The 22,709-nt window shown below is 41.2% G+C and overlaps 1 protein-coding gene across 5 annotated transcripts in view; it reads left to right on the plus strand.

Moving 5' to 3' along the window:
• The first annotated feature begins 2,054 nt into the window (after nt 1–2,054).
• Nucleotides 2,055–22,709, plus strand: part of ZNF536 (zinc finger protein 536) — a 343,774-nt gene continuing 323,119 nt past the window's right edge. For 2 of the 5 annotated variants that reach the window (XM_032701325.1, XM_032701326.1), the window contains exon 1: nt 2,055–2,346. The gene's annotated coding sequence lies outside the window, so the exon portion shown is untranslated. Of the gene's footprint in view, nt 2,347–3,616; nt 3,697–4,775; nt 4,847–22,709 lie in introns of those variants that run through there. The other 3 variants (XM_032701329.1, XM_032701328.1, XM_032701327.1) reach the window with 3 other exon arrangements.

The raw sequence follows: 22,709 nt of genomic DNA on the forward strand, positions 1-22,709 counted from the left end.
AGATAGTGATATTATTGATGTGATTGCTATGCTAATTTCTATAGAAAAAACTTGTATTTTGGAATTTGTTCAAAGAGAATTTCAGACACATCAAATTGGAAAATGCAGAGTGAATTCCTAAACTTTTTCGTATAGGCATGGGAATCTTTTTTCTTTCTTTCTCTCTCTCTCTCTTTTTTTTTTTTTTTAACATTGAATAGCTCTGAACAACTATTTATAAACTTCACTTCAAATATCAATTCCAAAAATGTCGCTAATTTTTCAGTTATTATGAAAGTTAATTCACTGTAGTTCCAGAAAAAAAAAAAGTCCTATTGTATCTTTAGGGTTATTAATATAACCCCCATAACCTGCAGAAATGGGATTGGACCACAGACTCCAGAAACAGAGGCTAGGGATTATAAAAGATGGGCACATTAAAGTCCAGTGTTTAGGAAGAGCTAATTAATCTATACTCCTTCCTCTGCAATTCCATAGTCCCTCTGGGAATTGCCACAAACATAAACTTTTTTTTTTTTCTCTCATGGACTCCTATTTTAACTAGAAGGTTTCAGCTTGTGATGTTATGCTTTTTATGTAGTAAACTGATTTAAAATGTATGCCAGTCATCTTCAGGGAACTCATTTCAGTCAAGATGAAACTAGTCTTACCTGAATCAATGTTTTAAGTGTCCCTGTGGCTCGGCATTTTGAATAATCAATCTGTCTCCATCGCTTCTTAATCATGCGCATCACAGTCTTTTTTATTTGTCAACCCTTTCGGATCCTGGCTTTTTGTTATTAACATGCCCCTAATGTCACATGCAAGCCTTTTCTTTAAAACAAGCTGCTCATTGGTGTATTTTGATACTTTTTATTATTACTAAATCTTTTTTCCCATAATTACACCACAATCATTATATAATCCCATAACAAAGAGTCTATTGAGGCACCATGCTTTTGTCAACTATGGGACACAGAATCCATAATTGCATTATTCAGCTTCCCCCCCCCCCCCTTCTGCTTTGTAGAAACACAACCTATTTCACCAGTCACATTTGCACCTTGTTTGCTTGGTTATATATTATTTACTAAATCGTTGCCCTGCGGATAAACCGTGTAAAGTTGCTTTAAAAAAGTTATTTGTTTGATAATTAAGTCCTGAAAACCCATCGTTTAATGATTATTCCGAACCCATAAGGCAGAGAACCTCCATGACGTTTTTCTCTAAGTTTAATTACCGTATGCTAATTTCCTTGCCTACTACGTGATTAATTAAAATCATATTTTCATAATCATTTGGCACTAGTATTGTTTTAGAATTATCATGATCCCCTAAATAGTGTATGTAAATAAAGTCGGCTCTAATGGAAAGAATCAAAATGCAACGCTGAGGACCTTTATGTGTTTGTATGCATGCGATTGGCAACATAACTGGCTTATTTACATTAAATACGCCACAAGGTTACAGTGCAGATCAACGTCACTTTATCGCTGATTACTTCTCTTAAACGCCGGAGCGGTGACTGATGCTCCGGTCCCCCTGTCCGCCAAGGTTTCCCCGGGATTTTTTTTTTTTTTTGGTTTTTTTTTTTTTTTTTTTTTTTTTTTTTTAGGAGAAACAGACTTTGCATAGTTTCGGGAGCAGGTAAGAAGGGCGCTTTGTGGAGCCCGGCGCTGCCCCCGGGGGCTCGGCGGGGTTTGCGGGGCGCGGGCAGGGGCGGCGGGGCGCGGAGCGCGGGGGCTGCGCGGGGCGCGGGGGCTGCGCGGGGCGCGGGCAGCGGCGCTGGCCGGGGGGCTGCGGAGCGGCGCGGGCTCCTCGGGGTGTTTACACGCGCTCAAGGTCACGACCAAGCTGCGCCGTGTTAAATGGTTTCTTAGTTGCTAGACAGGGAGAAAAAATGGACGATCACAGACCATTCTTTGTAGATTATTATATCAAGGGTTCAGCTTTTGGCTCATCAAAGCTAAATGCCGCAAGACCTATCTAGTTGCTGTGAATTATGCCAAGACGACAATGGAGTGCTTTTTTAATGGTACAATGCATTTCACCTACCAGATAGGGGGAGTCCACGCTGAGAGATGGGGATGTCTTGTGATGTTGGGTGATCAGTATCAATGAAGGGGGTTATTCTGAAAAGAGACAGATTAAAATAAAGCGCTCTTTGCTCGGGATGTGCTGGAAGCAGTTGGGAGGGCTACCCGGAGCGGGCGGCCGCGGCAGCCCCGCGCCGCACTTTTCCCCCTCCGCACAAGAAAATGATCAAGTCAATCATGTGGACATGCTTCATTATTCATTGAACACAATCTTTTACAACGCTCCGTTTACGTGCGGGAGTTTCTTCTACGCTTTGCTTTAAATTTTAAGGTAAGAAAGACAAAGGTAAAAAGGGGGTTTTTGAGGATCCGGGAGGCTCCCGTGAGCCATCAAAGAGGCTCCAAAGTCAGTCCGGAGTATGTTTTTGTTTTTTATTTCTTTTTAATCATCGCAATGGGGCCTGCGTTTTCCACCGTGATTAAAAAAATACAGTATAATTAAATATCCATAGCAGTGACGTTTGCAAGCAGGGCTGTCAGGGGAAAAGCAGAAAATAATGAAAGGAGCGGAGAAGCCATTGAATGGCGCTATAGAACTTAGCCTGAAGAAAACCCTACGTTTTTCCTCTTTCTCTCTCGTTTCTTTTAAAACCGTTACTTTACAAAAAAGGAGCGGGCGGGCGAAGCGAGGCGAGGGGAGGCGAGTGCCGGCGGCGGCCGCGGCGCTGCCCGGGGGCTGCCCGCCGCCGGCCCCAGCCCGCACCGACCCTGCCCTTAACTTGCCCAGAAACTTTTTGTTTTAAAGGGTTGCTGCGGAGCAAACTTTGCTGAAGTGACTTTAGACGCGCCCCCCCCCCCTTTCCTCCCTCCCTCCCCCGTTAGGATCCCGGCTAATCGTAGTGTAATTTGTAAACTCCCCCCCTCTTTTCTTTTTTTTTTTTTTTTAATCAAAGTTAGCTGATGCATACCATGTGTCAAACTTGTGAGATTCAAGTGCCTAAGAGACCTGCCATTTTGTGCTCTAATCGACCTCTTATGAATAGGAGCCGTGCATAATGCTGCGAGGAGCGTTGTGACATTCAAGTAGGCACTAAATGTCAGGCCAGGTCTCAGCCCTTTCGGGGGGGAGCGGAGAGCGCCCGGCGGCGCCGCGGGGAGCGAGGAGGCACCTGCCAGCCCGCCGCCGGGGCTTTTGTCAGCGCCCGGAGAAAGTAACAGGTTAAGGAGGAAACTTAAATGGCAATCCCCGGCGGACGGGGCGGGGGGAGCATCACCTTTCCGGCGGCGCGCCGTGCGCGGAGGGCCGCGGGGGCGCCGCTGCCTGCGCGGGGCACCGGCCCCGCTCCCCGGCGCGGGGGCTGCGGGAGGCGGGGGGGGGGGGCACCGGGCCGGCGGCGGGATTAGCGGGCGGGGTGGAAGGGGGAGGAAGGAGAGATTCTTTGATGCTGTGTAGGAAAGAATCCAGATTTTAATGCGCCCATCTGTTGCAGTTTTGCAAATAATTAATATATATATGTGTGTGTGTGAGAGAGACAGAGAGAGAGGGGCTGGGGGGGGGGGGAGCGCTGCCGCCTGTGTGTGAACTTCAACGCAAAAATAAAAAGGTCGCGAAGATTTACGCTGTTTATCGGAGGGGTCCGCGGCTCCCGCGGGGCGGCTCGCACGGGGCTCCATCCGAAAAGTTAGTTGCCGGCGTGCCCCGGCGCGGCGGCGGGGCCGGGGGCGCGGTGCGGGCGCGGGTGCGGGTTGCCCGGGGCGGGCGCGGCGGGCAGGGAGGGCTCCGGCCGCCGCCTGCCTGCGCGGCGGGCATTGTTTCGGGGGGCGTGCGGCGGATGTGGCCGCGGCTGATACAGTGTCGAGGCGGGGACGTGATTTGTCAGATGGCTCCGTTCGCACTTGAGCCGGCGGTGCGGGGCTGTGCGGTGCGGGGCTGTGCGGTGCGGGGCTGTGCGGTGCGGGGCTGTGCGGTGCGGGGCGCGGCGCTCCGCGGGCGCGGGGCAGGGGCGGGCGCGGCTGCCCGGCCGCCCGCGGCGGGAGCGCTCTGCGGGGCTGTGCATTCCCCCGCCGCCCCCCGCCCCCCCGTGCAGTTTAAAATAAATCCAACAGGGGCCGTGTTTGCTGAGCTGATGTGCCCGGCTGATACAGATAGCGGCGGCGAGCCGCCCCGCTTCTGTGGAAAAAGACTATTTTAAGTGTCATAATTAAGTTTAGAAGCCTTGTTTGGGCTCATTCACTGCTCGAAATAAAAAGGACTGGCTGCTTTTAGACCCTTTCTGAAGCGGTTGGCTAAGCGCCTCTGCACGTTCGCTTGGAGAAGAATGTTTTCTTTTCTAGTTTAATATTAGAAACTATATTTTTACTTGTTTAAACCGGATTTGATTATTCCTGTGGAGATTTTTTTCTCTCCCCCCCTTCCTATCGCTCAAATCTTTGTTCATTGTTCATTGACTGTGGCAGGCTGCTTAAATGTACGGAGAGAGGGGGGAGGCCCCCTCGCTGGTTTGATGTTGAAATAGTAAACCTGAATGAGGAGGGTGGCTGGAAAAGTGGACATTGCAGCTTTAATTAACTTCAAGATGCTTCAGCGAGGACCAGAGCGTAGTAGTGACGTTGCCTCATAAATCTGTCCAGTACAGTGCGTTGCATTGAACTATTACAGTATCACCATCATATTGAATATTCACTACCTATCCGGGAGCAGATTTGCATAATTGGATCTTTTTTTAAATGAAACTTGTTTGCAAAAAACCAAACAAAACCAAAAAAACAAAAGCCCAAGTGAAAACCGCGGCGATCTGCATGATTATAAAGGGTTCAAACATATCCGAAAAGTAAGTGACCTGCATAAGTACATCAATAGGTTAAGTGCAAATAAGATGAGAAGTGCTTCTGAAAGCTGTACATTCCCTATGTGGTCTCTTGGGTTATTTCTCAATAGCGGGATTTTTTTGTAGCCTCAGGGATTTTAGGTTTTCTGTCTGCTTTCATAACTTTTTCCCTCACAGTTGTTATACAAGGTGAGGCTTTTGTACTGTGCCTATATACCTGTAGTGATATTTTTAAAGAAAATAGATTAGCAGTTTGTAATTCGTGCTGTTTGACTTGTATAATTATGGCTACTGTGGAAGGGAAATGTGTATTGCTGTTATATTTCTGGTCATCAAATAGATCATCACTAAATACTTCAGAATATTCAAAGATTGTTTGTGTATGTGTTTGTGTACGCTTAAAAATCGACTTAGTTAACTGAACTGTTACTTCTTAAATCAGAGAGGCAACTAGTTTTTTAATGTGTGTGTATTCCCCCCCCCCCCCCATTTGATGGAGAATGAAGATTACTGAAGTAATTAAAAATACCAGAAATTTTAAGAGTGAATTTGCAGCTTCTGTGTCAAACCCAACTCCTCCTAACCGAGTGTCTGGGTTACAATATCGCAGTTTTGGATCGGGCAGGTTTAGGAGTGTTTTGTAAAATCAGATGCTGGTGTTTCGGATGCTGCGAGGACGAAGTTGTGGAGTGAAGGCAGCTGAAAGCTGGAAGTTGCCTCCTGGGGAAGGGGAGCAGTGGTCGGTGGGGCGAGCCGAGCAGAAGTGCAAAGTGTGCGTGCAGCCCAAGCCTTGCCCCGGCTCTCCCCCCTCGCCGAAGGCTGCTTTAGTTATGATGTCATTCTGATAGTGGAGAGCAAATGTCTCCTGATTCTACCATTAAACGCCTGGCTGATTTGCCTGATAATGATAGCATTGACGTCCTGCTCCTTGACAAATGCAAGCCCTATGAGCCCTATGAATTAACTTTTTTCCCATAGCTGAGAGCCAGCTAGCTTTACGACTCATGAATGTAGCAGCGCTTCTTTGACAGATTACTTTGAACCTCCTCGTTTCTGCAACAAAACCCCTTCTCTAAACACCACTTCTGCTGGGCTCCTAGCAGACCCCTGGACAGTTTGGGCCTGATTTGCAGAGCTGCTGAGCATTCATCACTTCCACTGACTTCAGATGGAGTTGTGGGTGCTCAGCAGCTTTGAAAATCAGGCCCTGTGTTCAGTCAACAGATGATGCATTTTTTTGGCTTGTTTGTTTTTGGTTTTGTTTTGGGTTTTTTGTTACTGTTTTTTAAGTTAGACAGCTAAAGAGGGCTCTATGATTTCTAGTCATTATAAAAATATTTGTAAATAGCTTGAGTTGTTTGTCCTAGTCTGTTCTGTTTTACCCTTTCTGCTATCCTTTTTAAAATTTTATTTTCAATTAATCTTCTAGTGGATGTGCTGTAAATCTTCGGAAGAAAAGAATCATAAATGAGTTGTTTAAAGTTTTCAGAATGTTGTAGAAGAAAAATGTTTCCAGTTTGGTACCAAGTGCTTAGAGAATCGATTGCTGTTTCAGAACATGCACTAGAAGAGAGTCTCGGTACAGTTGCTAAACCCTGCGATTGGGTGCACTTTCTCATGTCTGCTCTGTCTTCAGGTTTTGCTCGTGACTTTGAATTTCTATTCCTCCAGGTAAACGAGATTTAATATGATGGGGTTTTTTCAAGTGCCAGTGACTTAAACTTTGTTTTCATTTGCTGTTACAATGACGACAATTAACAACTGCAGATGTAAGAAAGGTCAGCCTCTCTGTTACATGTGCAGGGAATGAACCTAAAATATTTACAGGCTAAAGCTGTGTCTTGCAAATGAGTTCCTGAAGATACAAGTTGCTATGATGGAAACGCTGTATTAAAACACTTTTAATAAATTGACTATGACTTTATCAACTGTAAGGAAGAAAAAGAATTTGTTCTACGGGCTTTCTGACTTCTGAACATATTTGAGCTCCAATACTCAGCAAGTTGTCTGCCACTGTCTTCACTGTAGACTTTTATATAATGAGGAGGCTGATTGTCGTATTTTTGTCCATGCCAGAGGCCAATAACCCAACCCATTCATTATCAGAAGAGAGTAGCCTGTAGGCTGCAACATCAGTACCACTGTTTTACTTGCAGCAATGAAGACAGTGCTGAGATCAGAAATTGTGATCTTCAGTACAGAAAGCTGACATATTAGATTGTTTACCCACCATGGAGCCTTAGGTGACCAAGGAGATTTGCATTCAAACAGGTGTAGAAAATCCACTAGTCCATTAAAATGGGATGTGTTTATTCCCTGGGAAACACAAGTTTCATCAAGTGTAGGAAAATCAGTAGAAGTAATTTTTCCAAATGTTGATTTTTGCTTAAAGTTGACTTTGAATTGCACAGGTGTTTTTAGAGTGCCTTGACTTAAAAAAAAAAAAAAAACCAAAAACAAAAACATGGATTTATATAAACTTTATAAAAATGGAAACTGAAGCCATAAATAGATTTATTTTTCAAGTTTGAACGTGGACAACTAAAGCTTTTTTAAAATCATCTGATTTAGTGTGTTTTAATAGGATTTGTAAGTAAATTTATATTTTAATCTCTGAATTTCTCTAAGATATCTGAATAGATGTATATCAGCTCTTTAAAATGCTAAAACCAGTATAATCTTGAAAAACTATTTTTCTCTCCTCTCATTCACACCTTGCACTTCCAGAGTTGCAAGCAATTTGGATTCAGGGAAGGAGAACACAGATGAAAAAATAGAATACATATTCTTTCTTTTATAGAAACATGAATAAAGTTATTCTGGCAACTGTGGATGGAAATCCAAATTTCTCTAGTGAAGACACTCTGGGCACAGATGTTCGCAAAAGAGGAGAAAAGGATGAGCTACTGAAAGAAAATATGTAGAAGTAAAATAATTCTGGTGCGTAACTGGATGATCTCAGGGTTACTGTACGGATGTGCCGTTCCAGCTTCCAGTTCTGTGGCTGAGTATGGAGTATGAACTTCCTCTGACCAAGTCACTGATCAGAATCTGACCTTGGCTAGAAACAAGTGAAAATTGTAATGATCCGATGGGTGTTTGTTGCTTAATGTGAAATAACCGAGTAGTGTCTGTCTGAATCTGAGTGAATCACAATCACTGCTGTGACATTTTCACTCGTATTGGCAGGTTAAGTAACGAAGCCAAGCACTGAGAGATTTGAAGCATCTTTTCAGGGGCAGCAGAGATCCAGATCAGGAAAGAGGCAGGGGAATAGGGTAGCGAGGGAGGATTTGGGTTGCCTCTGCCCAACTGCACCAATGCTGTGATTAAATATGCTCCCAGAGGTAGGATTCTTCCAGTATTCTGAATTTGGCACCTTTCCCTTATATTTAAATTTGCTCTGATTTTCAGGTGCATCTTACTGGATAACCAGATGCATCAAAAAGGCAAAAGAATTGTAGAGGAGTAATTATAATGAGCATGGTTGTCTGTGTTTTTTAAAAATTGTAAGACGGGGCCTTGAAAGTATTTTGAAGTCACTGTTTTCTACAGGTCTTAATCTAAATACTCCATGTGAGATCGTTTTCTAAAGAGATGGGTTCCTTGGGTTAAGTTGAACTATATTAAAGACAAACAATTTTGTTATAATCTGACTGTCTTTTAAACACAGATGAAGAAAACAGAACTAAAATAGCCACAACTGCCTCAATATCTGATCTTTCCTTCATTGTGCTTTGCAGTGTTTGAGACTTGTATAACCAAAATCAAAGTTAGGTAATTCCTTACAAGTGTTTGTCATGTTATGGAAAAAGCAGCACTGCTGACCCTGGTGGGACATTAACAGACAGATCTGCAGGTAGCAGTGCCTGATAATAATGGTGATGGCTTCACTCCTATAGTGTGGGACAAGCAAGAGAGCCCTTCTTCAAACCAGCAGCTGGTTTTTGGTGCATTAGTGTTAAACTGTCCAGCTGTAGCATCTCGGACTTGCAGCAGGAGCAAGTGCTTGCCGGGAGGGTGGGAGCTGGTGAAGATCAGGCAGGGGTAGCACAGTGCCAGGGAAAGGCTGCTTGGGGAAATTTGACCATGTCTCAATTTTGTGAACAAGAGAAGCAAGGGGGGGGGGGAAGGAAAGAAGAGTATGAGCTGACTTTCACCCCCATGACCTGTGTGGGGATGCAGGGGAGGTTGGCTGCAGGGGCTGCCTGTGGCCCAAACTCTGCCTTGGGGCAGTCCAGGATGTTCCAGGAGCCTTCCTTGCCGCCAGCCTTAAATGGGTGAGGGCATCATGGTGCAAAGGGGCAGTCTTGATTCTTCCTTTTATAATAAGCCTGTTTCAGCCTTTATGTGAATTTCGTTATAGGTTTTTTACGGTGCTTTTTTTTTTTTCCTGTGTGATAAGCACTGTTAGAAACTTTGCCTCCTTTTTTATGCCTTTGGGATATTCTGCCACAGTCACTGTGGTTCTTTGTGATGGGATGCCCTGTTGAGCTCATCTATGCTACAAAGGGGTTGCTATCAAGTACCACTTGGTCACAACAGGGCTATGTGCAGTGCTTCCTTCGTAGTCCTGGCCCCTGCTGATCTGGGAATTAGCCCTGGTAACTCGTGTGGTAGCACTGTGATGGCTGCCAGCCTGGCCTTACATTTATTTTTCTAAATGATAGCATACGATATTAACGTTGTTTTATTTCACTCTCGTAAGTTGGTCTCCATAGACTTGTGCAGACCTTGTCACCATCAGTCTTGTCACTGGAATACCAGTGGTAGATAAGGATAGATGTAGATAGGTCTCTTTAACCTAAAATTTAGAAAAAAACCTGGGTAAATAGGAAAATCAGGCAGAATAACTTAATGCAAAAGACATATGGTATAAATTATCAGCAAGGAAAGGATAAATGAGTTCAAGGGAAGCCTGGGTTTGTTTCTTGAGAAAGAGCATGTGAGAGCTAGGGTGAAGAAAGCAAGGAGGTGTAAAGTCAGGTTTCTATTAAGGAAGGCTAACATGGTGGGCTGGATGTTTATTTCCTAGCATTTCTTCTGATAGCTCTGTATGGACAGGTTACATTTTAGTTTCATATATGTTTCCTAACACTGACCCTCTAGATCTGCACGTGTGTTTCTTCAGTGGTCCATAGAAATAATGAAACCTAGGGCAGTGCAACATTTTGGTTTTGCTAACAGTTTTACTCAAGGGAGTGATGTGACAGTGAAGTGTTGATCGAGTGAATTAGGGAAAAATCTTGCCTTCTCTGGCATTAGTTTATAATTGACAGCAGAAGTAGAAACTGCCTTCTACTCGAGTGGCCAAGGATTTTTGATAGGTGTGTGCCCTGGTTCAACCATATCAGTGCTGGAACAGTTTTGAAAAAAAACCATATGCAGACATACATTTTTTTTCTTTTGTTTCTCAAGGGCTTGCATGAATGCTAGAGGTTCCAGTCTGTACGAAGAATTCTGAGTTTTCTGAATGTTGAGGATTGACTCGATGTTGGAAAGCAGCACTAGTTTTGAAACTGGTGCTCCAAGTAGCTTTTACCTTTGTTTTGTTGGAATATATGCCACGTTTTTGTGGAAAATTGTGAATCTCTCTTCTCAGAGGAAAGTGCAGAAAGTTTAGCAAAATTTTCTTGATTTTGATGAGATTTCTAGGATCCAGTTCTGCTTCTCTTATTTGGGTAGGACTGAGCCAGTAGATAAAACTTCTTTACCTGGTGAATCTCATGTGATTCCTAGTTCCACTGTAAGTATAGTGTGCAACTCTACTGTTTCCTGATTAAACTTTGTCTCATTTCATTATTTCAAGTACAAAAAGGAATCCAACCTTTTGAGTTAAAAAAATGTAAAGATTATAGGCTACCTAAAACAGAAACATGCAATAAAATGACTGTTTATTACCTTTTTAAGGTAACTGCTTATTGATTCATTGAGATTTTGCCATATGAGTGTAATTCCTCTAGGGTTAATAAAATAACTAGTAGAAGTTAACCCTGTATCCATATTAGTACCATAATACAAACAAAAAAACCCCTCTCCTGTTTTAGCTACTCCCTTCTTTGAATTTTACCATAAAATTTCTCTTAAGATAGCTCAGATATTTTAAAGTACTCTTCACTGTTTTAAAGATCAAATGTTCAAGTATTTTTTTTTTAAACTTGAACACACAAAGCTATATGCATGTGTCTGCAATAAATAGGCATGCTACGAGATAAATGAGCAATAGGAAATCCACAACCACTTCTGGATTAGAATTTCAATCTTTTGCCTGTTTGGTAGTATCTTTGGCATGCTAAAGGCTTTCCAAATATAGAAGTGTAGTTTCTGGCCAGAACTAGCTGCCATTTTCTTATTGCAGTTGAAAAATGCCAGTTCATTAGTTTGCATCAACATGCTGCATCTTTGAAGGATTTCTCAGGTCCACAATTGAATTTCTGCTCAAAATGAAAGAGTTGCATCTCTGCACTTCATTATGGACTGGTGATTATGGAATGCACCTGGGTCACTGGAGAGCTGAATTCAGATCGTTCCTCTCTATCTGATTTGAATCAGCTTCTTCAAATCAAGTTTCTCACATCCCAGGTGAGTGCTCTCAAAACACACTTTGGCTCTTCTTTTCAAGTTCCTGCTTCAGGCTTTTCCAATTTAAATAATCAGTTAATTATTCAGTGGGTCAGAAGAGAATTGACTCTTGGCTTGGGCACTCCAGTGTGATGTGAGAGACTGGGTCTGACTGGTTTCTGTTGCAGAGTCTTGCAGCCTGCATTCCTGGTAAGAACATTCATGTTCTTTGTGTAGTCTTGTTGGCTCTTCCTTTTGAAAAGTTGCAGAAGGTATCAGGTTAGTCCCAGAGGGGAATAAAAGGAAATTCTAAAATCTTCAAAGTATTTGTGATATGGAAAAACTGTTTCTTACTCAGCTCTGTACCTTTCTCATAAAGTTCACAATCCAGCTATTATAAAAGTCAGTTGATGATGAGGTGCATCTTTATAATTCAAACAATTTTCATCTCAAAATGGAGTTTTGTTGCCTTTATTTTGTTCAGTGGATTTAATGTTTGTACAGAACCAATTAACTGATTCTTACATCCCCCTGAGCATCAAGTGTGTAGCTGTAGGAGATGTAATGGGTGCAGTGTTACCCCTTTCTGGTGTTAGTGCCATGGACCTGTGCACAGTAGAACTTGCTGTGGATGGCACCCTGTCTGTAGTAACGTGAGGTGGAAAGAAAGGCCACACAAATGCCTGAGATTTGCAAGGGATACTATGCTGTTAGTGTTCCTTCTCTCAGGAAGAACCTCATGGGTGGTGTAGAAGACCTGTGAAACTGGTGGGTTTCTTTGTCAGGATCTCTTAAAAAGGAGAGAAACATCTTAATCTGTAGAAGGGAATCCACAGAGGGAGGAAGCCCCTATTTCCTTAGAGATAGAAATATGCATTTTGATAGCTTCTGTTTCCTCTGTCTTTCATTCTTAACTTCTCTGGCAGCACAACTCTGGCAGAACCCATGCTGTATTGGTTGGTTCCCCTTCTGGCTGCTCTGCAACAGTGATGGATGGGAGCCAAGGGAATAAATATAGCTCTGAGTTCCAGTAGTAACCCCCTGCCAGACTTCTACACAGAAACCTGGGAGGTCACAAGGGGAGAGGGAATGGGTGATACAGAGTTTGGGCAGGCTCGGATGTGACTCCTCCAGCAGAGAGTGTGTTTCTCTGGTCCCCAAGGAAGGGGAAAGGTGCTGCAGGAACCCACTCGTGCCTTGGTTTCTGTGCAGAACCGAAGGGATCTGTAGATCTATTTCAAAAGCATTACCATTGGCTGTGCAGTTTCCATGTGAGTTTATTAAATGTGAGCATTTTTTAGACATAAAAATAACTTCACCATTTTGTTATTTCCTTTTACGTATTTCACTCCGGTTGGAAAAATGAAATCAATCTCGTCAGCTTCTCATCAGTTTCTCTTTGGCTGTCGTGCAGTTGCACAATGCTGCAGTGCTTGGCTGGCAAAAATGTTTACAACGAAAAATTGTTTTCAATGGGATTAAAAAAAGAATCATGGAAACACTTTTATTGCTCTTCAGTTTTTGTGCAACTTTGATTTTTTACAAGACCTAAACTACATCGGTGGTGCTGCTGCAATTGGATCTTAAAATTATACTGTGTATACTTGCAAGGTATACACGAGGTATTGCTACTACCCTGTTACATAGTACAAAAAATTCTAGCCTAAATATTCCTTAGCAGCTGCTTCAAAGTCTGTGGAAATCATGAGCACCCTACAGTTGACTCTCAAAGGTTTGAGGTCAGACCTTTAACCTGTGTGTAAATACCTGCTGTAAGTTGGGTTTAACAATCTTAATTATTTAGAACTGCTTTGAGTTGATCTCTGATCTAGTAATGCTGTGAGGTTCCTACAGCTGAGGTGAATCTGGGGATATACCTGCAACCCTTCAATACTGCTGCTGATGCCTATAGAGACCTTACACTGAAGAATGTAAAAAATAAGATCCTTGGTAGTTTAACTGTAATAAAATCCTAGGAGTAAAATATTGGCTGACAGTTACCCTTTGCATCAAAACTCCTAAATTCTTTTAAAAAAGGCGCTCGTGATAAGTGTAGAGTTAGTTTGGATTTTAATTTATTTTGCTTTACAGTTTAAGTGGCAAAAGGCTCTTCTGGGGATGGCCTGAATTTGTGGCTATTGACAACTGCTTTATAAATGTATGGGCTCGGCAGTCTGAGGAGGCATTGCAGCTCTCCAGGGCTTCTGCCACTAATAACAGTGGGATGTTAGACAAGCACCCTGAGTTTACTTCCCTCTCTTTCTTACACTGCCTGACTTTCTACCTTCATCCAGTGTCCCTCAGTAGCCCCCATGAACCCATCATATAAATGAGAAACGAGGACCCTTGGGTGGTACTCTCTGAAGAGTTGAAAGCCTTTTTCTTAGAGAAATTTTCATAGGGCCCCAGCTTACAGATACTCTTCCAGTGTTTTTAAGATCAACATTCACCACCAAATTCACTAATTGAAGACCTTAATGAATGTTGTAATGACCAGGTCTGTTGTTGTGGCTGGTTCAGTATCTTGTTTTCAGGTGTGAGCTGCCTGAGTCAAATTCAGTTTGCTTCTAGGCTGAAATCAGTGTCACACAAGCAAAAAAACCAAACCAGAACAACAACAAAAAAATCACCACAACCCCCCCTGCTTTATAAGTATGATATTCCAGCCTCTTTCAAACACCAACTGTTGATTGGCTACTTCACTCGTCATGATACTAAATCAGTGACTTCAGACTGTTAACCTTTTGCTTACCGAGTACAACTTCTGCAGTGGAGTCACATCCACGATTGTTAGTCATAACTTGCATTTGATGAGATAACTTCTATTGGGGAAAGAAATAAATTATCATGCAGGCTTTTTTTTTCCTGTGACTTTGGGAAAGGTATTGAAATTTCTGATTTACATTTTTAATAAAACCAGCTGGATTTGAAAATGGTTTACACATTTATATTCTGTAATGTACCACAGTTTTCATTCTGTGCTCTGTAGTTGGTATGAAGATCTAAAGTAGATTTGATGCCTCTGTAAAAACAGTCTAGCGAGTCCATGTTCTTCAACTGCATGACACTTGTTCATGTACCTTTTTCAGAAGATATTGATGTTTTTAAACAGATGAGGACTGTTTTTCTTGGTGTTCTTTGCTTTGACAAGGTTTTCTGTTGGGAGATTAGGCTTTTGAAGATATGTTTCATATATTTGAGTAGAATAAAATACTACCTATGACAGCAAAAGACCCTCTTTTTTATTTTTTTGGTTTTTTTGTTTCTTCTTTACAAATAAGTCCTCAGTTTTTATTGTTGCTTGCTGTTATGACACGTCATATATCTTTTGCTAATTGTATTTTTTTCCTTGATTTTAATTATTATGGAGCAAATGTTTTGCTGTTTAAAAAATATTAGGATACAGTTTTCTCATTTCTGATTTGTTAAATACCCTTGAATACCCCATTTTCTTTTTCTAACATGCCTATGATTGATTCACCTTTCTCTCTGATGCTGATGGAGAACACAATAGAGCAAGTTAAGGAGAAGTACTGCTTTCAGCATGCTTCCAGCTGCATGGATGTGTAGCAGAGCAGGATCTCTTGGATCAGGGTCTCTCTGTGGGTTTGCCACAGTGCCAGGGAAACAGTGTCAGGAGAAACAGGGCTGGCAGATAAAGCAAGGAGGAGTATTGCACATCTTTTCAAACTCTGTTTGAAGACAACTTTTCCTCCTTTCATAACCTCTTCTTATTTGAAATAGGAAATCTAAACAGTAAAGGGGGGCAGGGAAGTGTCTTGAACTCTTTCCATTCTCTGGTCAGAGGTGTGTGTGTTTTTTCACAGAATTATTCAGAAAGCATCTGTGAAAAATGGAGGTTCATCTTGTTAAAGTTCTGCTGGACTTGGAAGCCACTTGTACCTTGTTCTGGGTCCTGGGTGCTTCCCATCTGCCTACCTACTAGAATTTAGTCCCCTCCAGTTACTTCTATGTAGGATTTGCCCCCTGTTGAGATCAATATTTAGTACTAGGGCAGCTTTTACACGTTTAGTAAGGATCATTTGTTTCTATAGATATAAGAGGACTTAACAGCAGTGTACAATCAATATGGAAAAGCCTACTAAGATAATTTGTATTTAAATGTGAGCACTATTAATTCTAAACAATCTTCAGCCCTTATTTTGTCCAATCATTGCTGGACATCTAGTGAAGAAGGCTCTTCTAACTTATTAGTTTATTATCAATGATATTGCCAACACTTGAACTCTTCAATTAGGGAACACAGTTACCTATTATGCTATTAAGGTTTGCTGATTTCTGATTGAAGTCCATACAGAAATACCTATTGCCTTAGCACAGTCACCCCATCCTTCTGTGAGCAGGTTAATGCAGAGTTTGGCAAGTGTACAAGGAGAATGTAAATAATAATTACTGAATAATAATTTAGTATTTTTAAGGAGGCTTGTCTTATAATTGCATGATATGAAGGCACCTATAGAAGAATAAATGTCTTTGAGACAGTGATATGACAAGGATAAGAACTTGGTCTCATCTTTTTATTATGTTTAACACTTTTTTTTTTACCTTGGTTTACATGTTTAAATTTTCTAAGAAAGTTGTATCTTAACTAAAGTTTCTGTAGCTTCTAGGAATTCCATAGAGTTTGTGGAGAGGACTGTATGTTCCTTCAGCTGTGAATAATTTGTGCTTCTTTATCATTTGTTTCATGAGCCCTCTTTCAGATTTTAAAAACAACATGTTCACCTACATGTGAAGACTGTCAGTTAAAGCTGTTCAGTGCAAAACCTTACTGGTACAGCGTTATAAATCCTCCTGTACTGCTTCAGTTGATCTTATACTGCGCATTTCTGTGGTGTTATTTGATCCTGACTTAGTGTGGAATCAGTGATATTGAAACGTGCTTAATTGTTTTGCTATAACTGGATGTCAAATGTTAAATCAAGTACTTAAGTTTGTGCTGGATCAGGTCCTCTGAAGGTAGAAAAAGCCAAAGCAGTGAAAAATTCTGGTCACAATTCTCTTAGTTAGGTGTTGCAGTGTTTTGAAAACCTGCAATAAGGCATATTACCTTCTTTCTTATAATTTTTTTTTTTTTTTGGTCACTGTTGCTCCCATCAATAATCCGTAATTTAAAAAGTCATGTGTGGTCTCATAATTGTTTTTTACATTTGCTGGAATAGTAGTTCTTTTAAAAATGTGGTTCAAAGGAAGAATTGCTTTTCATACTCCAGAATAGCTGTGGTCTTGAATTACATTTAGAAAAAGATGTATTAAATATAAACAAATACGGTGCTCATGTAAACATTAATTAAGCTCACATCACAGAACCTTGCTTTTTTTGTGAAGAGCAGGAAAGCTCTTCTCATTTTCTTGTTTTTTCCACCAAGGGTTGTCTGGCCCCATTCCACCATCACCTTTCCATAGCAGAACCAATTCAGACATCCCAAATGATGGGACTGTCCCCTCTGCCCATGACCCCTCTGAAGCTACTGGGGTGGGTCTCTGAAGCAGGTCCTGTGAGAGTGGCCTGGCTGGGCCCTTACTGGATACACATGAGGAAATGTGGAAGGCAGAGAATTCTAAGGAATTTTACACCACCACCCACAGGTGATGAAGACACAAAATACAAATATTGAGTGACCAGGACTTAGGCAGGAACTGGAGTGCTACGGCTCACTCCCATGTGGGTGAGGTGGAACAGCAGGGACAGTAGGGGCTGTGGACAACGGGAGCTCCAGCTTGGAGGCCCAACTGAGGAAGAGGAAAGTGAAGAAGAGATGGGAAAAAAGCCTCTTATTGTGTCCCAGGAGAATGCTATCTATGCATTCAGATCAGAGCAGCCCACAGCCATATAAAATAGCTCTTACACACTCACAGGTTGTTCTGAACTAATATTTGCTATTTTAATTTTCTTTGCAGACCTTGATATCAGTCACTGCTCTTTCCCTTCTCATTGGTACTTGTGGTAAAATAAGAGATCTGTACCAAATATTGAAGAATTAAGCTTAACGGAATGAAAAATTAACATGCTAAATGTCTTAAGTAATGATATAAACAAAGTGCTATGTCATTCTGCTTGTCCAAGGCTGAGCCCTCTTTTGTCCAAAACCAGATTATGTTCTTCATCTCTCTAATGGCACTATTAGAAAATTCGTATTGGAAGCCAGGACCTTATTTGTGATGCTGCTTCTCCTTTGGGGCTGATATTGAAGCACAGGCACAGTATAAAACTTCAGAAAGAAGGCAAATATCAGATAGTTTTAGCCCAGGATTAGCAGTTAGGACTCTTGAGTGTCATCTGAACATTGATTATTTGTCAGATAATGCAATTACATTTAATGGAGGGCGCTGCTCAGGAGTTACACAGTTTAGCTAGCACGTTGGGGTTTTATGCACTGTACCATCTTCTCAGTCACAGTGGAAACATGAGTGACATTTGACACTCGGTTGTGGTAATACTTTTCCAAAGCAGCTGCGTATCACAACACTGACAAAAGCCATGAAATGCCTGTTCTGTGCTCCTTGCTACCAAGCCTTGTTTCTGCTCTCCGTGAGAGGCGGAGGCTGCAGAGGAGAGCGGTGTTGGAGGATGGTGTCGCACGTTGTGTGCCTGTCACTGAGCTCAGACACTTGCTATTGACTGTGACATGTCACTTACACGAAGCCATGCAGTGCTACTGCAGCTTGGGGCACAGCATAGGTTATGCAGCAAATTGCAGCCCGCTTTTATCTGTGTGACAGACCCACCAAGAGATGCTAGAATCTGAGTGAGCCTCCAGATTTCAGGGTTTCTGACTCCTGGAAAAAGGAGGAAAAGAAAGATATGCCTGAGATGGTTTGAAATAAAACAGAGAAGAATCCTGCTCCTGTCCTCATGTGAACCCTGATAATAGCAGGGAGGACTAGACCATCTTATTATTGAAGTGCATCAGAAGTGATTAAGTAAAATTCTTGCCTCTGTTTTCCCTGTTGGCTTTGCAGTATAACAAGAAATCTTGGCTCCGCTGAATCATGGGGACTTTTACGATTGAGTTCACTGGAACCAAGATTTCCTCTTCGGAATAATTGTCAGCTTTGCTGCTCCTCCTGTGGACAGGGTGCTGATTCATGCTCCTCATGGATGTAGCATCAGTCATTCCAGTGATCCTGAGAAAACTCTCCCTACTCAAACAGCTTAAGGCTGGCAGACTGACATGCATTTTGCTTCAGTGGCAACACCTGTGAGGACATCTGTACCAGAAGAATGCCCCTGAATTTCAGGTGATCAGACAAGCCTTAGAACAGCCTCTAATGCTCTTCTAGGAAGACCTGATATCAGTTCTGGCTTGACTGTGCCAGAATTTGAGCAGAGTCCTTCAGGTTGTCACCTGCAGACAGAACAGTTCCTGACTCTTCACAGCAGCAGACAGAGCAGCCGCACTGACTCAAGGCTCTGCTGTCACAATGACAACCATAATATAAATGCTTTATCACACAGAAATGAAAATTTGATTAAGTATCTGAACTTGGTTTATTCATGACAAGGCAATATTTAGCTCAAGCTTATTTCAGACTTTGAGTATCAAAGGGATAGCCTTGACTTCAGTGACACTGAGCTCTCCAAAACTGCATTTGCATGTTCCATCCTGAAAGGGGTTTCTGAGACTGTGACTCAGTTTCCACTGCCAAGAGTTAAGGTGTTCCAAGAATGGCTACCTTATGGAATTTAGGCTCTTTATCCGAACTTTTCCTTTTATTTAAACAAACACACCCAAATCCTGAGGAGTTAAGACTGAGCTTCCAGAACTGTCCTGAGTTTCAGTTGGAAATATGCAGAGGGTTCCAGCTGGTAACTGGGTTTTGAATCTGAGCAATACTAGTTTGAATGTTATTGACTGTACAAGCACAAATAACAGATTTGAGTAGAAACCAAGAGGGAGAGATGAAAGTCCTAACACGGCTTCTCTCCTGAACACCTCAGAAATGCAAGACTTCTGTACAACGGAAAGAAATGTTTCCCTTTTAACGGGAAATTAAACAGCACAGACAAGTTAAAGAAACAAAATCTATAAAACGTAGCAGGGTATTTATGTGTGTAAGTTCTCAGAGAATTTTGGTAATTCTGTGTACAGTTTTGAAACCCTGAGAAGGATGTCCAGCAGTGGCAAAGCGTGTGGATGAGCACTGTGGTGGTGCATGCAGATAATTCATATTTTCATAGGACTTGATAGTCAGCATGGGAGTAATCTCAGACTTGGCTAATGAAAGTGGCTGCACCTGGTTGAGATCCTGCTGGAAGCTTTACTCTGTCAAAGATACTTATGTCTGGGTGCTTCCTACTTTATAAACCTTATCCCCTTCTTGTGCCCTTAGGCTTAGTTGTGTTAAGGAACTGAAAACCTGGAGATCATTGCTGTTTTGGCAAAAGCTGGCTGTGCATAAATATGAATATCTCTGAAGGCTGCTCTTGCATGCAAACTTATTTGGTTATTTGAAAATGTTTTTGAATCTGATAGCTGAATCATTGCTGAATCATTAAGCTGTAGCTTACGTTCTGTATAGGTTTTGTAGAAAACAGTATGGTTTTACATTTTTCTCTTTAACTCTGCCTGCATTCAGCAGGAGGCTACCATATTGACAGATAAGTTGAATGCTGATTCTGTGAAAGAAAGTTGCCCTTTCGTAAAGAGGTTCTAAAATCCCATATTTTACCTGGTGGAGCACCATGCACCCTGTACAAATGAAAATGTGCTGTCCTCAGCCATCAGTGCAGTACGCTGAGAAATGAACATATTAAGGCAATTTGAGTGTTGAACCTTCTTTAATTCAACACATCATTTGGTTTCAAAATGGTTAAGTAAATTGTATTTCAATAATTGTAAACATTCCAAATAGTCATCCAAAAACAAATTGTACTTTGCATAATCATAACTTAGGAACAAAATGTTGCAATATGAATCAAGGAAGAGTGGAAAAAAAAATTGCTAAATGAAGAAGGTACGCTTGAATTTCTTCACATATTTCTCCTTAGTAGATATTTGACAAAATTTTTGTACTTATTTAAGATACTGTGCAAAATTTCAGATCAGTGTAGGTTAAAAATGCTTAATGTCTTTTTATTGCTCCATCCCTTTGAATATTTATTTTCTGAAACTTGAAAGCTGCGTGCAGTATGACTTTTGCAGTGCAAAAGGCTTTTCATTCCATAAAGTGCCTAGAAATTTGTTATGTGATCAGTTATATAAATAGGCTTATTGTTTAGAATGTGTCTAAAACGCAGTCTGTCCTTTAGCCATTTTTTTTTCTCTTATTAAATTTTTAAAGGCGCATATTTCAAAACCAAACAAACCAATTCCAAAGGGGTCTAATTTTCTTCTTTTTCTCCCAAAATGTATGGTATGTTCTAACAATTTAGGCTCCAGTTTGGCTAGTGGGTAGTCTTTCATTAGAAAGCACACTGTAGCAAAACATGTATTTTTTTTGTTACAAAATAGCGAATGATATAATAATTGTAAAGGGCATCTACAGCATAATGACAGTTATGTGTTTTTCAAAGGAAAATGCAAACAATAGGTAGAAGAAAGTAAAATCGATAAAAGGACATTGTATGAATATATCTGGTCCATTAGTTACAGGGAAATCTATTCTGTTCAATCTGAAATCACATTCAGCTTATGAGGTGGATAAATAAAAACGTTAGGTCCCAGTTATGTAGTCCTTTCTCCTTTTGAGCTTAATGGCAACTTTGGATGAAATGGGACATCAGGATTAAAGCCCAAATTAATCATTGTGCAGCACGATTTTCATCACCCTCACTTCCAGATAGGTAATTTCCACCAAGTAAAATCATTGAGGGCTGTTATCATTGTATGCTTAGCTGCGGTTCCTGTGTTACAGAGGGGGGAAAAAACAAGTCACGAGTATTCTTCAGTTGTGGAATGGGAATGCATCTGCACCTGTTAAGTTTTATACCTAAAAGAGGGTGCTGAAGTTTGCTTATTTAACTTTAGTCCTTCCTTCCTCCTGTTAAAAGTGTTGTGGAGTTTGGATAGAAAAGTATCATGAGAGGTTGCACATCTGCAGTTCCCCCAAACCCTAAAATGTAGTAGGGGCGACTGATTTTCTCACTAGGATTTCTGATCCCTGTGTGCCAATTGTTGGCTGATTAAGGTCAATGATAGCACTTATTCAGTACTTTTATTGACTTGGATCATGTGATAGAAGTGATTGATTTAAGCACAGGATTGCTAATTTTCTATTGTACCCGTTTCTTCTATAGAGCCAGGTTTTACATTACCAGGAGTTATTTATTCTGTATTTAAAGGCAATCATTTTTCCCTTACAGGTAGCGGTGCTGTTGCGTACGTTCAGAATTACATATTTCACTTGTGGGAGATGTTTTTGCCAATGTCAGATGTACCCTTTGTTTCCAGAGATCTTTGGATAGGCTGAGATTTCAAATAGCAGATAATAACATGCAGTGTGTATTATTGATGTTGTCTTAATTGTCTTATTGACAACTCACTTGCACTTGAAGAGGCATGCTAATATCAGACGTTTTATGAGATTGCATATATTTTCATGACTGGAAGCCATAGCTACAAAATGATTTAAAAAGCACACAAGTATTACTCATTAAAACATGTAGAATTTTAAAAATGCGTTTTTGGGTCAACCTTCGGCATCGTCACTGTTTGGTTTTGTTAATCCAGTCTCCCTCACCCTTAATTTTCCTTTACTAGTCCCTAATTAAGCTACACATCGATATTTAGCGTGGTATTGGCTCCAAAGCAAAGTGCCATGCACCACCACCATTACCTGAAAAAAAAGAGCTTATAGGAATAGCAAATTATATGCCTGGAAGATATAAGAAGATGTTCATATAAAGGGAAAATACAAGTTATTTGCCTCTCCAGTGGCAAGGAGAGAGTGTAGAAGAGAGTATACATTGTGTGCAGTTTAAAAGTATAAAAATCTCATTTTGAATATACTAATTGTGATATTTGTTTCTGGTGGAATAGGTTCATTAAGATGTTGGAATTGTTTAGTTACTGTTGGTCTCTTTTAAAGACCTGTGAATTAACTTGTGACGTTGTTAAAATTTAAAATCAATAAAAATAAAGCTACAGTATGTATCAGCATGAGCTGACAGATGTAGACAAGTATTAAGGAAAACCTCTTGCTGAGAATGATTGTAGCCTGAAGTATTCTAAATATGAATGATCCAAGCATATTTTAGATTTCTCCTTTAGCAAACCTCCAGTTTGGACATATGGGTCTCTTCATGTGTCTGTCATGGTGAAAGGACCAGTTGCTGATGTTA

Source organism: Chiroxiphia lanceolata, chromosome 13 (genome assembly GCF_009829145.1).
Source record: "Chiroxiphia lanceolata isolate bChiLan1 chromosome 13, bChiLan1.pri, whole genome shotgun sequence".
Taxonomy (NCBI): domain Eukaryota; kingdom Metazoa; phylum Chordata; class Aves; order Passeriformes; family Pipridae; genus Chiroxiphia; species Chiroxiphia lanceolata.